Here is a 14,585-nt window from a genome sequence, read left to right on the forward strand (position 1 = left end):
AGAATATAATTTCAAATACCCCTGAAACATTTTATAAGCTTTTGGAAAAGTCCATCTAGCAAAATAAAAATATTCAGAGGAGTTTTTGGCATTGTTTGAATTATTTTAAATTCAAAACAGTGGCAAAATAAATTAATAAAACAAACAGAACAGAAATATAAAAAAAAGAGAGAAGCCCAGCCACTTACCTGGCGCTCACCTGCAGCGGAGCCGGCCCAGCTTCTGTTCCGGCCCAGCCCACCACCGCCGCCTTCCCCCCCTGTCGTCTTCCTCCCCTCGCCCCAAAGCTGCTGCTGTCGCCGTGAGAAAGCGCCCGCGCACGCAGGCTCCACCTCCTGCTTCGCGCTGGAGGCTCAACCTCCTCCCTGTCCCCGCGCCTGGAGACGCCTCGACCCCCTCTGTTCTTCCCCCCCCCTCTTTCCTGGCTCTCCCCCTCGCTTGCCCGCAGCCATGGCCGAACGCCACCATCGCCACCGACGCCGTTCGCCGCGGCCACAGCCACCGCCTAGCCTTCCCATCTGTCCAGGAGCTCCACCTCCGTCGTCTACGCCTCCTCAAGGGCACACGCGCCGCCGGACGCCCCCGAACGCCCACACCGCCGCCTTCTTCAACCTTCGGCCCCGTCGATCGCCGTCGTCGATTCGCCCCCGACAAGACATCTTCGAGCCCACTAACCCTCCCAACGGACTCGCGGTGAGCCCCTGAGTCGTTTCCCCCTTCTTCCCTGGTCGCTTTTGACCTCTAGGCCATAGCCCCGTCGTGGCCGAGAGCTCCATGCCGCCGCCGCGTAGCTCGTCGTCGTTTGAGCTAGCATCTGTCACGGCCGAGCACATATTTGTGCTCCTCGCGTCGTCAGGAGTCTGCTGAGACCCTCCACTAGTTTCCCCGTGCACCGGAGCTCCATTCTCGTTGAGGTCCGGAACTCCGGCGCCGCCGCGAGCTCGTTTCCGGCGAGCTCCGGCCACCACAGCCGCTGCCGCTCGCCCAGTTGGATGCGGCGCATCTTCAGCTACCCGTAGGAGCAAACCACGCGTCGAATGGTGCTCCGTAGCGAGCACACGTTGCATCTCCGTCGTCGGCCATGGTCGTCGCCGGCGAAACTCCGGTGGCTGGTGACGTGGCGATGTCATTAAACGCTAATGACGCACTAACCAACCCCCTAGGCCACTGACTAGTGGGCCCCACGCCCTAATTAACACAAATTACATCTTCTGTTTAATTTAACTAACCCCGGTGGGCCCACGCGTCAGTGTTGACTACGCTGACGTGGCCGTTGACTTGGTCCCACCTGTCAGTGAGCTAAGCAGCCCTGTGACACTGACGTGTGGCCCCCACACGTCAGGTTTGACCCGGACCCGCCCTGTTGACCTGATGACGTCAGGGTGATGTCATGCTGACGCAATAATTCCTTTCTGGAATTTAAATAAATCTTAAATGATTTAATAATTTCAGAAAATAGCTAAAACTTCAATAAATCATAGAAAATTAACCGTAACTCCAAATTAAATAATTTATATATGAAAAATTATCAGAAAAATTCAAGGAATCCATCTGTACCATTTTCATGCATGTTAGAACAACTTATAGCTGCTGTATAGCACAAATCAATTAAATGGCATTTGAATAATCACATATGGAGTTTGAATTTGAATCTTGTATTCAAACCAACTTCATTTAATCTGTTGCTAGTTGCATTAGCTCAAAACACATTCATATTGCCATGTCATGAGCATGCATCATATTGTGCATTGCATTGATTGTATTTCTTCTTTGTTGCCGGTATCTGTTCCCTCCCGGTAGACGATGTTCCGACGTTGTGATCGTTGACACTGATGAAGACTCAATGTTATCTTCAGAAGTGCCAGGCAAGCAAAACCCCCTTGTTCATTCCGATACAATCCTACTCTCTCGCTCCTGCTCTCTTTTACTGCATTAGGACAACAACGATTCATCTGTTACTTGCTGCGGTAGCTGAACCCCTTTATCCTCTGCATGACCTGTCATTCCACAGTAAATAGATGAAACCCACTAGCATGAGTAGGAGTTGTTTGAGCCCTGTTGTGCCTACTCATTCTTGCTTGTTTGTCATGCCTGCTACTGCTTAGAGTTGTGTCAGGTCTGATTCATCGGGAATGAATCAGAGGTGTGTGAACATGTCCTACTGTGTGTGAGCTAAGTGTGTGAATACGATTTGGTAAAGGTAGCGGTGAGAGGCCATGTAGGAGTACATGGTGGGTTGTCTCATTGCAGCCGTCCTCAGGAACTGAGTTCTGTGTTTGTAATCCATGATTCAGCTACTACCACGCATTGGGCCCGAAACCAATGGACCCTCTCGGCTTCTTGATCACCCTTGTCCTCTGTCCAGGAGTTGCAAGTAGTTTCTGGTGTTTGTAGTATGCTGGAGGCCGTGGGCAGCGCTGACCGTAGGGGTGGGCTGTGATGCGGTAGGCACGTGGCACGGTGTACCGGGCGCCCGTTTGGTGTCTCGGGAACCCTGTTCACATCGTTTGGGGCTGTGAGCGAAACTCCGGCCGGATCTCCTCATGGATGGAACCCGAATAGGCGATAAACCTGGACTAGAGACTCGAGTGTTTAGGCAGGCCGTGGCCGACACCCACGTTGGGCTTCCGCTTGAAGGTTGCCGAGTACATGTCGTGTAAACGGCGGTAAGTGGTGAGAGCGTGTGTGAAGAAGTACACCCCTGCAGGGTTAACATCATCTATTCGAATAGCCGTGTCCGCGGAAAAGGACTTCTGGGTTGCTTATATCAGTTCATAGACAAGTGAAACTGGATACTCTAAAATACGCAAGATAAGCGTGAGTGCCATGGATGGCGTTCTCGTAGGGAGACGGGAGCGGATCCATAGTGGTGTATTGATATGGTGAATATGTGGACTCGTGTGCGCCACCTCAAAGAGTTACTTGCAGTCGTAGTTCAGGATAGCCACCGAGTCAAAGCTGGCTTGCTGCAGTTAAACCCCACCATCCCCTTTGTTGATAATGATGCATATGTAGTTAGTTCTGATGTAAGTCTTGCTGGGTACATTTGTACTCACGTTTGCCTATTTTATGTTTTGTAGAGAGACTTCAGTCTCACTAGTAGTTCCACGTGGGCTTCGACGTTTAGCTTGTTACCTCAGCTACGATCTTGTGCCCTCGGCAGGATCTGGTAGATAGTCAGGCTTCTCAGCCTTTTTCATTTCTAGATGTCTGTACTCAGACATGTTAAGCTTCCGCATGTGCTTGACTTGTATGCTCTGATTGTTGGGTCATGAGACCCATGTTTGTAATATCTCGCTCCTCAGAGCCTATTGAATAAATACCTGTGTCGTAGAGTCATGTTGTGATGCCTTGTTGTATTTGCACATATCGAGCATATTGTGTGTATGATTGAAATGCTTGGTATGTGTGGGATCTGACTATCTAGTTGTTTATCCTTAGTAGCCTCTCTTACCGGGAAATGTCTCCTGGTGTTTCCACTGAGCCATGGTAGCTTGCTACTGCTTCGGAACACTTAGGCTGGCCGGCATGTGTCCTTCTTCGTTCCTGTGTCTGTCCCTTCGGGGAAATGTCACGCGATGAATACCGGAGTCCTGTTAGCCCGCTACAGCCCGGTTCACCGGAGTCCTGCTAGCCCAGTGCTAAAGCCTGGATTCACTCGGGGATGACCGACACGTTCGATGCTGGGTCATGGATGCCTGTCCCTGTAAGTTCGTGCCACTTTGGGTTTACGACTAGCCATGTCAGCCCGGGCTCCTTATCATATGGATGCTAGCGACACTGTCATATACGTGTGCCAAAAGGCGCAAACGGTCCCGGGCAAAGGTAAGGCGACACCCGTGGGAATACCGTGCGTGAGGCCGCAAAGTGATATGAGGTGTTACATGCTAGATCGATGTGGCATTGAGTCGGGGTCCTGACACCTGTGGCTCAATTTTTTTAATGTGAAGCTGAAGGTGGTCGACAGGCAGCACGCAGATTGTGGTGGCGCCATGGTAAGCAAGCTCCCCAAAGTCACCTGGACCAAAGGAGCCTTTGTGGAGACCGTCAAGATATGGCAGCAGGAGTGGTTTTATATCACTAAACCCGGCGGCACCAAGTGGGCGGCCACCCCTACATTTAGATATGGACCCCCACTGTGGCTTGCGTCATGGACCAACAAGGGTTTGGATTGGGGATCATCCGATGAGGTGCTGATGCTGAAGAAGTGCATCAAAAATATCATAGAGAAGAACACCGGCCTCACAGATGTGATCCAGGTGATGCTCATCCGTAGGTCCCTTCCCTGCCAACACTGGCCTCTCCGCATGTGGGAGTTCAATCCGGAAGGGCCACGGACCCTAAAGCGATTCTTCGGCACGATGCACAAAGCAATTTGGAAGCTACTTTTCAAGACCCAAAAGTCGTGGCCAGAGACGTCCAAAGACATTGGCCTTGACTGAAATCATCCCGCCTCCCCAGTAAGTGCCACTTTTTTGAATATAACATAGTTCATTAGTCCAAAGAGGGGGCGCACTAAGAATTCCATCCTGCAAAATAGGGCTAGACCAAGAAGGCGGAATGGATCAGATGTTTAGCTCCATTGCCTGAAAACCCGGCAGATCCTCTTTTAATGAGGATGCTGGTCCTGGCACCCTATCAAGCACCAGAGAAGAAGGTCCAGAAGAAGAACAAGGAATCCAAAGGTGGCCTCCATCGCAATGGTACTTCGGACGTAGTGTCCGGAGAGACCGAAACCCACTCATCCGAGGAGGATGAAGACGAAGAGGAGGAGCCCGATAGCAACCCCGAAGGGTAAGAAGAAGAAGAGGGCGGCCTCCAAAGATCCAGAGGCAGAGGCGCCCAAAAGGGGAAGAATATCCCTCCAAAATGGCTCGGATTCAGACATCGAGGCAATTCCCAAGTGGCGCCCCAGGCCGAAGCCCCTTGACGAATCGTAAGTATCCGAAGAAGCCGTACATAAGTCCGGTTTCTATGATTATGGTATTAATGGTTTGAATGGTGTAGGCCGGCCCGCAATCTTCCCCAACAATCTTCTGATGGGAACTCTTTGGGTCCGAGGATGATGGAGAGCGAGTCACCCTCGCGAGCCTCCCCACGTATCGCCAGGGACGACGCCGAGGTGTTGTCCCGAAGGGCCTCACCAGGGCAAGAGGTGGTACAAGAAGCCGCCAAAACGGCGCCCAAAGGTAACACTTCGGCCGCCGAAAACGCGGGGGTGACAACCCCTCTGAGGGATGACAGCGGGAGTGTAGACTAGTCCGTCCACCAGCCGAACACTACTCTGGAAACCCAAATGGCTCCATAGTCGAAAAGCAACCCTCCTCGAGGGATGGGGGAGTGCCAGCTCCCGTGGCAACCTCCGCTGATCCGGAGGCGCCGAATACACTGATGGAGGCACTACAACGTGCTTCCATCATGGAGGAGCACCACACCCTGATGGGTGTGGTGTTTGACAAGGTTCAGTCTGCTAAGGACAGGCTGAACGAGGCCTTCACTAGCCTGCTAACAGGCTTCGAGGTATGCAATGTACTACTCCTGACCGCTTTTCATATGAAAAGATGCATGTGTATAGATAGCAGCCCCTGAGACTCTGATCGTCCCTTTTGTTAAAAGAGGGGGGCGGACAGAGGATCAATAATTTTTGTAGGAGCTAATATACTTGCATATGTTAAACTGTAGGCTTCACTGTTAGCCACGACCGCCCAGGCCGCCAAAGTATCCGAACTTAAACGTAAGTTGGTGCTGGCCGATCGGGATCTCGTCCAGATCGACAAGGGTTTTGATGAGGCGCAGGGTATGTTATTAAAACATTTCATTCATGCCTGTACATCTGGAGTTAAAACTCATGCGCTGCTATTTGTACGATTGCAGGTAGTGCAGCTATGATTAAGGCCCTTAGGGGTGAACTTACCCAGGCCCAGGAGCGGGCAAGGGTGCACAAGGCGGCCGCTGATAAAGCGGTCAAGGACTTGAAGTCCGAACAGGTTGTCTGCTGCCAATATGAGGAGTGGGTGACCGAATTGGAGCGGACTCTCAAAGACGTCGCCAACAAGTGTGAGTCCCTAGAGGAGAGGAACAAAGCCAAGGAGACCGATCTTGCCTAGGCCCTTAAAGAGGCCGAGGAAGCGCAGACCAAATCCTGAGTGGCTCGCGAGGAGATCTAGCAAGCCGAGCAGAGAGTGGCTGGTAAGCCTTTTATTTTATGGAGTATATTCAGTACTTAGAAGTATGTTTTAATCACGCGGCTCTGTAATGTTCCAGATGTCTTTGCGGATCTTCCGAAGAGTACCATCGACGCCGCACATTTCTTCCTGGCTCAGGATGGACAAACCACGGAGGGGCTATTCTAGTCACAGTTCGAGGCGCGGGAGCACCCAGTGATGCTAAATGACCAGATGGCGCGGTGGGCCGAGCTGCATAGGATGCCCGGATCAGCCATGAGGGACGTCATAGTCCAGCTGTGGCCAACTGAACCCATTCCGAGCAGCTATTTTGGCCTAGTGCAGTGGCTTATTGACGCACTGCCCCGTATTGACGCGATCAAGCGGTCGTCATGTATAGAAGGTGCGCGGCTGGCCTTTGCCCGTGTCAAGATGCACTAGGCCAAGATGAAGGCCGCCAGCATGGCCGTTGAAGGTCCACCCGAAGACAAGGTCCACCGTACGCCGGAGCGCTATTTCGAAGACATCTTGCAAGGCGCCCGTTTGATAGAGGGCTAGTGCCCAAAGGACATCTTGTTCGAGTAAATGTATCCGGCCTACCCAGACATTGTGTATTATAAACTGAGGCTTTTGTAATATATTTGTGCCTATTATTTTAGATTGCTTTTCCTCCTGTGCGGCCGTTTTTATCTTTGAGAGTTTGCCAGTCATTGGCTTCAGCCCCCACGTAGATACTACAAGGGTGTTCGGGATAGAACATAGCCACACTTGACCCAACATCTTGGTCCATAAAGGAGGTGTCAGTGCGGCGAACCAGGCAATCGGACTATGCGGCTTTATCACTCTCACTTAGCCATAGGATTTTGACAATGGGACTGTAAGATAGCCTTGGTGCGCATGTAGCTATCTGGATTAGGATGCCTTAAGCGCGTGCCTGGGAAAAGCCAGTCCTTCGTGTAATACAGAAGAAATCGCTAGAGATTTAATAAGTCACCAAATTGTTGACCAGCTCTCTCCGCATCACAACGGGCAGTTTTTGGCTTTCTCTACTGAGGTGCTTGACCGGGCTAGCTGGAAAAACAATCGCAGTAGTTCTCCCTTTACTACCTTAGCCGAAAACGAAACGTAAGGTAGAAAGCACAGGAGCCGGGCAACCAACTATTGACCAAAGACGTGATTCGGAGCCAATGCATATAATGCAGTATTCGGGATGCTGAAGTGTACTCTGAGAGTGTTCAGACTTTCTATTGTTAAAGATACATATATGACTTGAATAGAGCCCCTGGCGATTTAAATCATACCAAGGTGTATACGCCAATTCAGACGTGAAGTGGAAAACAGATTAAAAATAAGCCAAGACCAAACAGGGTTGGCGAAACTGCTTCCATTATAGTCTGATTGGTACGTCAAAACATATTTTTGTAGAAGATGCGATAAGCACCACGGCTATTTTACATGTCAAAGACAAGGGAAAGCTGTCTACAGGTCCTAAAATTAAAAAGATGATCTTGAAGATCCTTTGGACACTCTACCACATGTCTGCGCCGCTTGTCACCTTGGTGTATGATCGTTTGAGAGGATCAACAATTGATTATGCATAAGGCGCCTAGAAGGGGGCCCTTGTTACCACCAGAAATTGATGTGGGTTGTAAAGAACCTGAAAAATAAAAACAGGAAGAAAGAGGTGGAACAGTATGAAGGTTCAGATAGGATCGAGCCGTACCATGGACCTTATGTTTTAGCATGCCTCCATCCTTGCCCATGCTATTTTTAACGCGTATTATGTATGTGCAGTATGCATGTTGCTATCAGGCTGGGGCATTGACGGAGGCCGAATTGCTAATATAGCTCTGGATGAGCCGGACTGTAGGCTTGACTGCCGGTGTAGTATTCGGCTTAGCGAGGCCACCCTGTACTTTGGCTGCAAGGGCCGCGGTATGCTCCTCTGTACGGGGGGAGCGCTCCATGTTTCCATTGACTGTTATAATGCCACGTGGTCCAGGCATCTTGAGCTATAGATAGGCATAGTGTGGGACTGCATTGAAGCGGGCAAAAGCAGTTCGTCCGAGTAGTGCGTGATAGCCACTACGGAATGGGACGATTTCGAAGATCAGGTCTTCGCTCCGGAAATTATCTGGTGAGCAGAAGATGACTTCCAGTGTTATGGATCCTGTGCAATAGGCCTCTACGCCGGGTATTACCCCTTTAAAGGTGGTTTTAGTGGGCCTGATTCTTGATGGATCAATGCCCATTTTACGGATGGTGTCCTGATAAAGCAGATTGAGACTGTTGCCGCGGTCCATAAGGACTCGCGTGAGGTGGCATCCATCAATAATTGGATCGAGGACCAATGCAGCCGAAGCTCCATGACGGATACTGGTCGGATGGTCTCTGCAATCAAAGGTGATTGGACAGGCTGACCATGGATTAAACTTTGGGGCGACTGGCTCTATGGCGTAGATGTCCCTTAGCACGCGCTTGCGCTCCCGCTTAGGGATATGAGTAATGTAGATCATGTTCACCGTTCTAACCTCGGGGGGAAATTTCTTCTGTCCCCCTATGTTCGGTAGGCGAGGCTCATCATCGTCATCCTTGCTGGGCGGCCCTTTCCCCTTGTGTTTGGCTTTGAGCTTGCCGGCCTATTTAAAGACCCAACAGTTTCTGTTGGTATGATTGGCAGGCTTATCGGGGGTGCCATGAATCTGGCAAGGCCGATCAAGTATTATGTCCAAACTAGATGGACCATCTCTGTTTCCTTTGAGTTGCTTCCTCCGTTGACCGTATTTAGAGCCACTGAATCCGGCATTGACCGTTGTGTCTTCGATACCTTCGTTATTTTTTTGACGCTTGTGCTTGTTGCGTCGTGGCTTGCCATTGCCGTCCCTAGCTTCGGAGGTGCCAGGGTCGCCGGTGCTATTGCTTCTACGAGCTACCCAACTATCTTCTCCCATGCAAAAGCGGGTCATAAGTGCGGTAAGGGCTGCCATGGACTTTGACTTTTCTTGGCCGAGGTGTCGGGCGAGCCACTCATCCCGGACGCTGTGTTTAAAGGCCGCGAGGGCTTCGGCATCCGGACAATCCTCAACTGGGTTCTTTTTAATTAAGAACCTGGTCCAGAGCTTCCGAGATGATTCTCTGGGTTGCTGGACTATGTGACTAAGGTCTTCGACGTTTGGGGCCGAACATAGGTACCTTGGAAGTTGTCTCTGAAGGCGTCCTCCAAGTCTTCCCAACTACCAATAGAGTTTTTTGGGAGGCTGTTCAGCCAGTGCCGTGCTGGCCCCTTGAGTTTTAGGGGCAGGTACTTGATGGCGTAGAGGTCACCACCATGAGCCATATGAATGTGGAGAAGAAAATCTTCGATCCATACTATGGGGTCCGTCGTACCATCGTATTATTCAATATTCATGGGTTTAAACCCTTCTGGGAACCGATGTTCCATCAGTGAAGCATAAGGGTGTGCGGCGCCTCTGTATCGGGCAATGTCACAACATAGTTCGGATGAAGGCCGTATGCGGTTTTCGGCCCGGGTGAGGTTGTGCCTGTCACGCCAGGCCTTATGGCCGTCCTCTCGTGTTGGGGCACGCCCCCTCGATCCATAGATTGATCTTGTCTGACCGGCTCTATTCTCCAGGTCCTTGCGTAGGTCGTAGGTATAGCCCGGGGCCGTTGCCTCCTTGCCTCGATGGCGGGGTGGCACGGGCTGGTGTTCAACATAAGTAGCCGGTCTGTACCATCCATGTGGTGGTCGGTCGGGTTCATCACTAGTTTTATGCTTTGGCGGTATTGGCTCAAGGGCCTCATCGTCAAATTGTGGTATTAGCTTGCGCTTCGGGTAACTCTTAGTAGGGCATTCGAGGCCGTATTCCTTGGCTGCCAGGACATTAGTCCATCTATGATTGAGTAAATCCTGATCAGATTGAAGCTGCTGCTGCTGCTTCTTTTTCAGGCTTCTTGCAGTGGCGATTAGCCGGCGCTTAAAGCGCTCTTGTTCGAGGGGTTCCTCTGGCATGATGAAATCTTCATCGCTGAGGCTCACGTCCTCTTCGGAGATTGGTAGTAGTTACTATCCTCCGAGCCCTCGTTCCCGACAGGATCGTCGGGGTTAACTTGCCCATAGGGGCTTCGGGGTCTTCGACATTCTCTGGAGTGTTATTGTCTCCGGTGCCGGTGTTGCTATCTTTGTTGTGACACGACTTTGAGCGGCACCACTAACATCGACGCTTCAGAGGTGCTTCAGTAGGCTTGTCCACAACCGAATCCTTCCTGTCGTCGTCGTCATCCTCTTTGGGTGTGTCCACCATGTACACGTCGTATGTGGAAGTGGTCGTCCAACACCCGGTGAACGGAGGGTCTTGGCCTTGTTCGTCTACGGCATCGTCGTCCATGCCGTCGATGTCTTCGGAGGCGTAGTCCAGCATGTCGGTTAGATCTTCGAAAGTGGCTATGAAGTGGGTGGTGGGTGGGACGTAAAATTCCCCGCTCTCAGCCCCTAGTCCTGGCTGGGCACAATTCGGAAGTGATTCCTCTGTAATGGCGAGGGGTCGCATTAGGTCTAGAGCCTCGTTTAGGAGTGAGGTTTGGATAGAGAAGCGAGGGTCCGCAAGGCTGGCCGGGATGAGAGCCTCCTGGCCGCACCCGCTCGACATGCACCTCGAGAGTTTGGATTTAGAGTCCGAGGGAGAGTCCAGTGATACATCTCCAACATATCTATAATTTTTTATTGTTCCATGCTATTATATTACCCGTTTTGGATGTTTATGGGCTTTACTTTACACTTTATATCATTTTTGGGACTAACCTACTAACCGGAGGCCCAGCCCGAATAGCTGTTTTTTTTGCCTATTTCAGTGTTTCGAAGAAAAGGAATATCAAACGGAGTCCAAACGGAATGAAACCTTCGGGAGCGATCTTTTTGGAACAAACGCAATCCAAGAGACTTGGAGTGGACGTCAAGAAGCAGCCGAAGCGGCCACGAGGCAGGAGGGTGCTCCCTAGGGGGCTGGGCATGCCCCCACCCTCGTGGGCCCCTCGTGGCTCCCCTGACCTACCTCCTTCACCTATATACACCTCCATACCCTGAAAACATCCAGGAGCATCACAAAAAACTATTTCCACCGCCACAACCTTCTGTATCCGCGAGATCCCATCTTGGAGCCTTCACCGTCGCTCTGCTAGAGGGGGAATCGACCATGGAGGGCCTCTACATCATCTCCAAGGCCTCTCCGATGAGTTGTGAGTAGTTTACCGCAGACCTTTGGGTCAATAGTTATTAGCTAGATGGCTTCTTCTCTCTCTTTGAATCTCAATACAAAATTCTCCTTGATTTTCTTGGAGATCTATTCGATGTAACTCTTTTTGCGGTGTGTTTGTCGAGATCCGATGAATTGTGGGTTTATGATCAAGTTTATCTATGAGAAGTATTTGAATCTCCTCTAAGTTCTTTTATGTATGATTGGTTATCTTTGCAAGTCTCTTCAAATTATCAGTTTGGTTTGGCCTACTAGATTGATCTTTCTTGCAATGGGAGAAGTGCTTAGCTTTGGGTTCAATCTCGCAGTGTCCTTTCACAGTGACGGCAGGGGCAGCAAGGCACGTATTGTATTGTTGCCATCGAGGAAAAAAGATGGGGTTTATATCATATTGCTTGAGTTTATCCCTCTGCATCATGTCATCTTGCTTAATGCGTTACTCTGTTCTTCATGAACTCGATACTCTAGATGCATGCAGGAGTCGATCGATGTGTGGAGTAATAGTAGTAGATGCCAAATCGTTTCGATCTACTTGTTGCGGACGTGATGTCTATATACATGATCATGCCTAGATATTATCATAACTATGCACTTTTCTATCAATTGCTCGACAGTAATTTGTTCACCCATAGTAATTCTTATGCTATCTTGAGAGAAGCCACTAGGGAAACCTATGGCCCCCGGGTGTATCTTTTATCATATAAGTTTCCCATCTACTTTTGTTTGCATCATTACTTTCCAATCTATATCATAAAAATACCAAAAAATATTTATCTTAGCTTATTATCTCTATCAGATCTCACTTTTGCAAGTTACCGTGAAGGGATTGACAACCCCTTTATCGCGTTGTTTGCGAGGTTCTTTTTTGTTTGTGTAGGTACGAGGGACTTCTGTGGAGCCTCCTACTGGATACTTACGCTACTTTGCTGCATCACCCTTTCCTCTTCGCGGTAAAACCAAGGCAGTGCTCAAGAGGTAGCAAGAAGGATTTCTGGCGCCGTTGCCGGGGAGGTCTTCGCTCAAGTCAAGACATACCAAGTACCCATCACAAACTCATCTACCTTGCATTACATTATTTGCCATTTGCCTCTCGTTTTCCTCTCCCCCACTTCACCCTTGCCGTTTTTTTGCCCTCTCTTTTCTGTTCGCCTCTCTCTTTCGCTTGCCTCTTGTGTGCTCGTGTGTTAGATCGTTTACCTTGTCGTCATGGCTAGTCCTCCTATCATCATTATCACTCCCGAGCATGAAGTTCTTAATTTTAAACAAAGGTGGGGAGAAAATCTAAAATATGCTTGGCATAGAATTTGCAATGCTCAAAATAGATCTACTAGGAAGCTTTCTACTTCCGTTCTTCTTCGCAATTTTTATGTAGGCATTACTCCTTGGAATAGATGCATTCTTGATACCATTACCGAAGGGGATTTCTTGGGTAGCCATACTTTTTATGCTTATAATGCTATGTTATATTTGTTTGGCCCACCACCTCTTTTGGTTAATGGAACTGTTTAAACTTTGGAACATGTGATGCAAAGGCTTGAAATTATTGAAAATAAAGTTGCCACTGTTGAGTCAATTGAAAATTTTGATAAGAAGATCCACAACCAAATTACCCAATATGGATCTAGGGTTGGAGTTACTTTGAAAAATTTTATGGAGAAAGAACCAATAGTTAATGAAAGAATAGATCTAGATTTTACAAGAATCGGTAAACTTGAGGATATTATTACCAACTTAGAGTCTGCCTTTTCATCCGTGAAAATACCCCAACTCCTCCTACCAAAATTGCCAAAGTTATGTATGTTCCTAAAAATAAAGGTGAATCTTCTAGTAAGGAAAATGCTGATCCAAAATCAATAAGTGTTCATCCCAATTGTCTCTCTATCATTAAGGAACCTTTTGCTACAAATGAATTTATTGCTTTCTTGCCTAGGAGCTTAATCATTGCTAAAAATAAAGAAAATCCTAAGGGTTATAAGTGTTCCATTGAAGAATTGAATACCAAAGATGGCAATACTTAGATCTATTCTCGCTTTTATGCCTAGCTAGGGGCGTTAAACGATAGCGCTTGTTGGGAGGCAACCCAATTTTATTTTTGTTTCTTGCTTTTTGCTTATGTTTAGTAAATAATATTTCATATAGCTTCTTTTTAGATGTGGTTTTATGTTTTAGTTAGTGTTTGTGCCAAGTAGAAGCTATAGGATCATCTTGGGTGATAGTTAATTTGATTCTGCTGAAAAACAAAAACTTTAGTGCACACGAGAATAATTTTAATAAATCACAGGAACTTGATTTTTGGTTGATTCTTTTTGAAGTATATCAATAGACATATTTCATGCGACTTCCTATTTTTTGAGGAATTTTAGAATTCCATAAGTATTCTATAGTTACAGATTGCTACAGACTGTTCTATTGTTGACAGATTCTGTTTTTCATGTGTTGTTTGCTTATTTAGATGCATCTATGGATAGTATCGGGGGGTATGAACCATAGAGAAGTTGGAATACAATAGGTTTAACACTTGTATAAATAAATAATGAGTTCATTACAGTCCTTATGTGGTGGTTTTTCTTTCTTGCACTAACGGAGCTCATGAGATTTCCTGTTGAGTTTTGTGTTGTGAAGTTTTCAAGTTTTGGGTAATGATTTGATGGACTATGGAATAAGGAGTGGCCAGAACCTAAGCTTGAGGATGCCCGTGGCACCCCAAGATAATCCAAGGACAACCAAAGGCCTAAGCTTTGGGATGCCCCAGAAGGCATCCCCTCTTTCGTCTTCGTCAATCGGTAACTTTACTTGGACTATATTTTATTCACCACATGATATGTGTTTTGCTTGGAGCGTCTTGTATGATATGAGTCTTTACTTTTTAGTTTACCAAAATCATCCTTTCTGTACACACCTTTGGGGAGAGACACACATGATTTTAAATTTATTTGAATACTCTATGTGCTTCACTTATATCTTTTGAGCTAGATAGTGTTGCTCTAGTGCTTCACTTATAGTTTTTAGAGCACGGTGGTGGCTTTATTTTGTAGAAATTGTTGATCTATCATGCTTCACTTATATTATTTTGAGAGTCTTTTAGAACAGCATGGTATTTTCTATGGTTATAAAATTGGTCCTAGAATGATGGGCATCCAAGTTGGGTATAATAAAAACTATCATAGGA

Source organism: Triticum aestivum, chromosome 5B (assembly GCF_018294505.1).
Source record: "Triticum aestivum cultivar Chinese Spring chromosome 5B, IWGSC CS RefSeq v2.1, whole genome shotgun sequence".
Lineage (NCBI taxonomy): Eukaryota > Viridiplantae > Streptophyta > Magnoliopsida > Poales > Poaceae > Triticum > Triticum aestivum.